Genomic DNA, 8,002 nt, shown 5'->3' on the forward strand with positions numbered 1-8,002 from the left:
GAGAAATATCAATAATTTAAGATATCCAGAGGATACCATACTACTAGCAGAAACCAGTAATGATCTGAAACAAATGCTGTTGAATGTTAAAGAGGAAAGCACAAAAGCAGGACTACAGCTGAAAGTCAAAAATACTAAAGTAATGACAACAGAAGATTTATGTAACTTTAAAGCTGACAATGAAGACATTGAACTTGTCAAAGATTACCAATACCTTGGCACAGTCATCAACCAAAATGGAGATAATAGTCAAGAAATCAGAAGGCTAGGACTGGGGAGGGGAGCTATGAGAGAACTAGAAAAGGTCCTCAAATGCAAAGATGTATCACTGAACAATGAAGTCAGGATCATTCAGAACATGGTATTCCTGATCTCTATATATGGATGTGAAAGTTGGACCAGAGCTTGGAAAAGTTACTTTTTTGAACTACAGCTCCCATCAGCTCCAGCCAGCATGGCCACTGGATTGGGCTGATGGGAGTTGTAGTTAAAAAAAAGTAACTTTTCCAAGCTCTGATGGACAGTGAAAAAAGCAGGTAAGAGAAAAACGGACTCATTTGAAATGTGTTAGAGGAGAACTTTGTGGATACCATAGACTGTAAAAAGACAAGTAACTGGATGTCAGAACAAATTAAACCAGAACTATCATTAGAAGATAAAATGATGAAACTGAGGTTATCATACTTTGGACACATCATGAGAAGACATGATTCACTAGAAAAGACAATAATGCTGGGAAAAACAGAAGGGAGTCAAAAAAGAGGAAGGCCAAACAGATGGATTGATTCCATCAAGGAAGCCACAGACCTGAACTTACAAGATCTGAACAGGGTGGTTCACGACAGATGCTGATGGAGGTCGCTGATTCATAGGGTTGCCATAAGTCCTAGTTGACTTGAAGGCACATAACAACAACAAGACTTTAAATAATTTGGGGGGGGGAAGTGTCATTACAGAAAGTAAATTAAAGTGAAATGTGTTTGTACACCTCTGGCTTTTTTATTGCTTTATGCTGGTAGTTAAGAGAGTCTCTTCAGATATTTGATAAATTTCATGTCAGATGGTGTTGATCAAAGCAGAACATGACCCCAGAGATCACTGATGAATACAGACTTGAGGGATCTATTTTAAAGTGTGAGAAGAATATACCAGTACATTACATTAAGGTCAGATATAATAGCATAAAAGTGCTTTTGGTTATTTTGAAAGTGATTAGTCTCTGGGCTTGGCAATCCCTTTCTGCAATTCCTAGAATGGTTACTGCTGCTTGTTTGTTTGTTTATTGATTTATATCCTGCCCTTCCTCCCAGCAGGAGCCCAGGGCAACAAACAAAAGCACTAAAAACTTTAAAACATCATAAAAACAAACTTTAAAACACATTCAAACAAAACATATTTTAAAAGTTTCTTTTAAAAAGCTTTCAAAACATCTTCTAAGATTAAACACATTTTAAAAAGAAGGTTTAAGAACATTTAAAAAAGCAATTCCAACACAGACGCAGACTGGGATAGGTCTCAACATAAAAGGCTTGTTGAAAGAGGATGGTATTCAATAGGTGCCAAAAAGATAACAGAGATGGTGCCTGTCTAATATTTGGAATGGAAATGGACTGCCTTCAAGTTGATCCCGACTTATGGCGACCCTATGAATAGGGCTTTATGGTAAGCAGTATTCAGAAGTGGTTTACCATTGCCTTCCTCTAAGGCTGAGAGGCAGTGACTGGCCCAAGGTCACCCAGTGAGCTTCATGGCTGTGTGGGGATTCGAACCCTGGTCTCCCAGGTCATAGTCCAGCATCTTAACCGCTACACCACACTGGCTCTTGTCTAATATTTATGTATATATGTACTGCCTTCAAGTCGGTTCCGACTTATGGTGACCTTATGAACAGGGTTTTCACAGTAAGCGGTATTCAGAGGTGGTTTACCAATCCCTCCCTCTGAGGCTGAAAGGCAGTGACTGGCCCAAGGTCACCCAGTGAGCTTCGTGGCTGTGTGGGGATTCGAACCATGGTGTCCCAGGTCGTAGTCCAAAAACTTAACCACTACACCACACTGGCCCTCTGTCTAATATTTAAGGGGAGAGAATTCCACAGGTAGGTGCCGCCACACTAAAGGTCTGTTTCCTGTGTTGTGCAGAATGGACCTTCTGATAAGATTGTATCTGCAGGAGCCCCTCACCTGCAGAGTGTAGTGACCAACTGGGTATATAAGGGATAAGACAGTCTTTCAGGTATCCTGGTCCCAAGCTGTATAGGGCTTTGTACACCAAAACTAGAACCTTGAACTTGGCCTGTTTGCATCCTTCATATGCGAGCCACTTGTCCAAGGGACTGGAACAACTTTATTATTATATTTATATCCCACCTTTCCTCCAAAGAGCTCAGGGTGGTGTACAAATATGGTCCTCTGTGATGTTCCTGTATTAGTGTAAATAGGGTAAGTGCTGGTTGCATAGGAGATACATGGTAAGTAGAATGAAAGAGGAAGGGGGAGTGAATGGGCAGTAGAATGCTGGATGATTGGCTGAATGTTTAAAATGGCTGACAGTATAAAAGGAAGTATGACAGGTAAATCTGGGTGGATGTGAAGTGGATGTGAGGTGGACGTGGGTGGACTGGAGTGGGTTGTTTTGGTGGGTTTGAGAGAGTTGTTTGTCAGGAGAGCGTGGAGAAGGAGGGGGGTGGAGTTCGGATTAGTATTAGATAAAACCATATGCTTATGTGCCTTATGAAGAAATCTTGTTAATCTTGTTCTCTGTGTTATTTAATAAATACTTAATTTGGTTTACCAGAGGCCTGATCCTTGGCTGGGGTTTCACAGACCAGAAGGGAGGGTGAGGTAAATAACCAAGGCTGAAGAGTGGCAAATGGTGGCAGTGGGTGAAGGGAAGAATATAACACCACAAGTATTCAGAGCAAACCAGAATTATAAGCAGTCTGAGTAAATCAAAGGGATTGGGACAGCTTAAGCACGCAGTCACAGAGGTAACCTAATTGAGGGAGACTCAGGCAGAGTCTCTAGGAATACTGGTTATAGGACGTGACTGGTGGTGCTGCCTAGCAGGGGGATCTGTTGAGATCTATGCTAGAGCGGAGAGAGAAACCATAAAAAAGGACAGTCCGGACTGGTGGAGTCCCTGGTGGTGCCTAGAGACAGGCAGTAACCATGAGCAGGTAGGAACCTGACAGGGAGAGCCAGGGAAGGGCGTCACATGTGGTGGCAGCGGTGGGTTACAAACCAAAGAGAGTCCCAAAGACACGTGGTGACAAAGGAGACTACGTCACAGGTGTTGGCTGTAGCGGTGGTACGCATACTAGAGAATCCCTAACAGTGGTGTGGCAAACAGAAATAACAAAACAAGATTACTTGTGAGAGTGACTGGCAAAGAGTGTGTGGCAAAGAGTGAGTGAACTCAAACACCATGGCTGAATATATAAAAATGAAAAGAGAGGAGCTGGTGGAGAAGTGCATAACATTCCATTTACCTCACGAGGGTAAAGGGGTAGATGAATTGAGGGTAGCACTTATAGGATTTGCAACTGCCCAGCAAAAACAACCTTTCAGGGAAGAGACCCCAGAAGGATACTCAAGCAATCCTGCTTATATAGAGTACTTGAGAGAGAAGTTAAGATGGGAGCATGAGTTGGAAACTGAGAGATTGAGGAGGGAGGCTGATGAGAAAGAAAAGCAGCGGGTCTTTGAGGCTGAGGAAAAAGATAAACAGCGAGAGTTAGAAACTGAGAAGTTGAAGATGGAAACTGAGAGATTGAGGTTGGAAGGTGCAGAGAAGGAAAAACAGAGGGAGTTGGAATTTGAGAGAATGAGAGTGAATGCGGAATTACAGGTAGAAAAGTTAAAATTTAAAAGAGAGAAGTTTCATTCTGATGAGACAAGGAAAGACAGAGATGGAGCAAAAATAAAAATTACTCCAAAGGACTTTGCTGTCTATGAGCCTGGTCAAGATCCTCAAATTTATCTCACAACCTTTGAAAAGGCAGCTCAATTGTGGGGGCTACCTGAAGATAAATACATGCAGTATTTATCAAACGTGATTAAAGGGAAATTGGCAGAGGTATACCAATATTTCCCCTCAGACAAGCCCGTCACCTATGCTGAGTTTAAAGAGGCAGTCTACAAAAGATTCAGACTGGGACCTGACTATTTTAGAAAGTTATTCCGAAACTGTCAGATCCAAGCAGGGAGGTCTTTTGTTGAACTGGCAGCAAAGCTGATGGATATATTTGGAAAGTGGATGAGTAGTGCCAAAGCTCAGTCAGTGGAGGAGGTGAAAAACCTCATGATACTGGATCAATTATACCATCAGTTACCACCAGAAATAAAGCTCCTGGTCAAAGACCGTTCCCCTACATCTGTGCAGGAGGCCGCAGAGATGGCGGATCACTTCGCCTCCAATAGAACTGGCTGGGTGGGGAAAACATCAAGAGAGTTTAAACCCAGACCATATAGTGCTGGCAGAAGGGATGTGGTACCACAGCGAGTGAGTCCTCCAGTAAAATCTGAAGGGCACAGGACACCCCAGAGTGGATCTGTGTACCCTAAAAGTGAGGAGAAATTATGCTACAAATGTGGTAGACCGGGGCACCTACGTTTTCAATGTGAGGTTGCCAACCCCATTAGTAATCCTGGTCAGACAAGGGCAGTGAAAACAGAGCCCAAGGCTTTAGAAACAGCGAAAAAGGTTCAGTTTTGCCAGATAAACTGGACAGAAGTAACAGACCTTGATTCAAGTCTGATAGAGGAAGTGAGTGTACAAGGGGCAAATTATTGGGCATTGCTTGACACTGGTGCCGCTCAGACGTTACTGAGGCCAGATTTAATAAAATCTGAAGAAATATTACCTCAGGAAACAGTGAATATCCAAGAAGTGAGGGGTCAACCAGAAAGCTTGCCTGTGGCCCTGGTGAAAATGGCGTGGAGAGGCCGAGAGGGCCGATATAAAGTAGGCATTAATGCCCAGCAACAAGAACCAGTAATACTGGGAAGAGATGTTATGGGAGCCCAAGGGAAAATATATATGGTGACCAGACAGCAACTTGGCAGAGAAAAAGAAGCCATGTTAAGGGGGGCTGAAGCAAACAGGGTGGAAACTGTTAGCGAGCCTCAGGTCGCCATAACAACCAATAGCAGGCCTGCTGAAGGAGACAAACTGTATCAGCTGGTCTCTGGGGAAGAGACAGAGCATTTCAGAGAAGAACTGAATAAGGATACCAGTTTGAATCAAATAAAGGAGCAAGCCCTGACCCAACAGATTCCTTTCACTGACAAGCTGAGGAATCAAATTGTGTGTGAAAATGGGTTTTTATATAGACTGTGGATGCCTGCTGAGAGAAAGGATGAATGTGAACCAGTGAAACAAATGATGGAAGTGGTGAAAGAGAATCTCAGTCAAGCTCAGCAGAAGCAAAGTTACTGGTATGACAGAACAGCCAGGGAACGTGTGTATGATGTGGGAGATATGGTTATGGCGTTCATACCCAGGAAACATGACAAATTACAGGCTAACTGGGTGGGACCATATACCATAAGAGATAAGCTTGACACAGTGACGTATGTAATCACCACAGACTAATTAAACAAAAACAAAGTGGTTCATGTAAATATGTTAAAGCCTTACCATACCAGGGATGCACAGGTGTTGCAAGTTACCTTATTCCCTGAGGGAAGTGGGCCTGAACTTCCAGATTTGGTACAGGAAAGCAAAGACAAAGGAGGGGTAGATCAAGTGGACTGGTCAGAGGAGGTGGAGGAGGAAGTAAAGGAAGAGATTCTGAGAGTTTTGAAAAACGATGGGAATCTCTTCAGCAATAAACCTGGCCGAACCAGTATAGCCAAACATTCCATTAATACTGGAGATCATGCCCCAATCAGGTCTATGCCGTACTGTGTGAATGGGAAAGTTTTGAGTGAGATCAAAAAGGAGGTGGAAGATATGCTGGAATTAGGAGTGATCAGGGAATCCATCAGTCCCTGGGCCTCAAGTATTGTCCTGGTTCCGAAAAAAAGATGGAACGACAAGGTTTTGCATTGATTATCGGCTAATCAATAAAATCACGGTCCCAGATGCGTATCCCATGCCCAGGGTAGACGCAATGTTAGAGTTGTTGGGGGCAGTAACCATTATCTCTACGTTAGACCTCTGTAAAGGATTTTGGCAAATGGAACTAGACGAGCAATCCAGAGCCAAAACTGCCTTCAGTACACCAGATGGCTTATATGAGTTTGTGACCTTACCCATGGGACTAAGGAATTCACCAAGTTCATTTCAGAGGCTAATCAATACTGTGTTGCGAGGCATGTCAGATTTTGCAGTGGCCTATATCGATGACGTGGCCATTTTTAGCAAGTTGGTGCCTGAGCATGTCCAACACCTGACAACAGTATTGGAGGCCTTAAGAAAAGCAGGCCTCCCAATAAAAGCTAAGAAATGCCAGTTTGGGCTAAAGGAAGTAACCTATTTAGGACATAAGGTGGGGAGTGGGAAAATAACCCCCTTATGGAGCAAGGTGGAGGCAATACAAGCGTGGCCTATCCCCTTAACCAAAAAACAAGTAAGGGCATTTCTAGGTGTGGCTGGTTTTTATAGGAAGTTTGTGCAAAATTTTGGGGAAATAGCAACCCCCTTGCATGAATTAACAAAGAAAAAGTGTTCTGAGCGTGTGGTATGGACGGATGAATGTCAGAAGGCTTTTGATCTACTGAAGCAAGCCTTGTGCCAAGGACCCATATTAATAGCACCAGACTATGAGCAACCATTCATCGTGGCTACAGATGCGTCAGACCTCGCGCTGGGAGTCGTCTTGCTGCAGGAGAGAGAAGGCACCAGACATCCAGTGGCGTATCTGAGTCGCAAGCTAACGCCGAGGGAGAAAAACTATTCATCGGTCCAAAAGGAGTGCCTAGCGGTCGTGTGGGGACTGAACAAGTTGCGCCCATACATGTGGGGACGAAGATTCATGGTAACAACGGATCATCGGGCCTTGTTATGGTTGCAGACTATGAAAAACCATAACACTATGCTGCAGAGGTGGTCCTGGGCCCTACAGGACTATCAAGTGGACTTCCAGTTCATCAAAGGCAAGGACAATGTACTGGCCGATGGACTTTCCAGGCAAGTAGCCGGGACTGCAGTGACGTGACCAGACGGAGGAACAAAGAAAGACATTTTCCCCATAGAGACTTGTTTATATTGTTAACGCAACGTATAAATCCTGGAACAGGAATAATACTCTGCCGTTGTTTTAAGGGGGGGGAAATGTGATGTTCCTGTATTAGTGTAAATAGGGTAAGTGCTGGTTGTATAGGAGATACATGGTAAGTAGAATGAAAGAGGAAGGGGGAGTGAATGGGCAGTAGAATACTGGATGATTGGCTGAATGTTTAAAATGGCTGACAGTATAAAAGGAAGTATGACAGGTAAATCTGGGTGGATGTGAAGTGGATGTGAGGTGGACGTGGGTGGACTGGAGTGGGTTGTTTTGGTGGGTTTGAGAGAGTTGTTTGTCAGGAGAGCGTGGAGAAGGAGGGGGGTGGAGTTCGGATTAGTATTAGATAAAACCATATGCTTATGTGCCTTATGAAGAAATCTTCATAAGGAGAAGTCCGGACTGGTGGAATCCCTGGTGGTGCCTAGAGACAGGCAGTAACCACGAGCAGGTAGGAACCTGACAGGGAGAGCCAGGGAAGGGCGTCACATCCTCCCCCTCCAAATTTTATCATAAGAACCTGGTGAGGTGGGTTAGGCTGAAAGACAGTGACTGGCTCAAGGTCACGCAGTGAGCTTCATGGCCTAGTGGGGATTCAAATCTTGGTCTCCCAGGTCCCAGTCCAACACTCTTAACCACTACACCATGCTGGTTGGAGTTATATAGGGGATGGCTGTTTGTAATGGACTGTGTGATGTGCTCTAGGTGGGAGATGGAAGCATACAGCAACGTAAAACTGAACAAAGAAATGCAAGCCTTTAATAACAGCAATAGGTT

The sequence above is a fragment of the Rhineura floridana genome, chromosome 7 (assembly GCF_030035675.1).
Source record: "Rhineura floridana isolate rRhiFlo1 chromosome 7, rRhiFlo1.hap2, whole genome shotgun sequence".
NCBI lineage: Eukaryota > Metazoa > Chordata > Lepidosauria > Squamata > Rhineuridae > Rhineura > Rhineura floridana.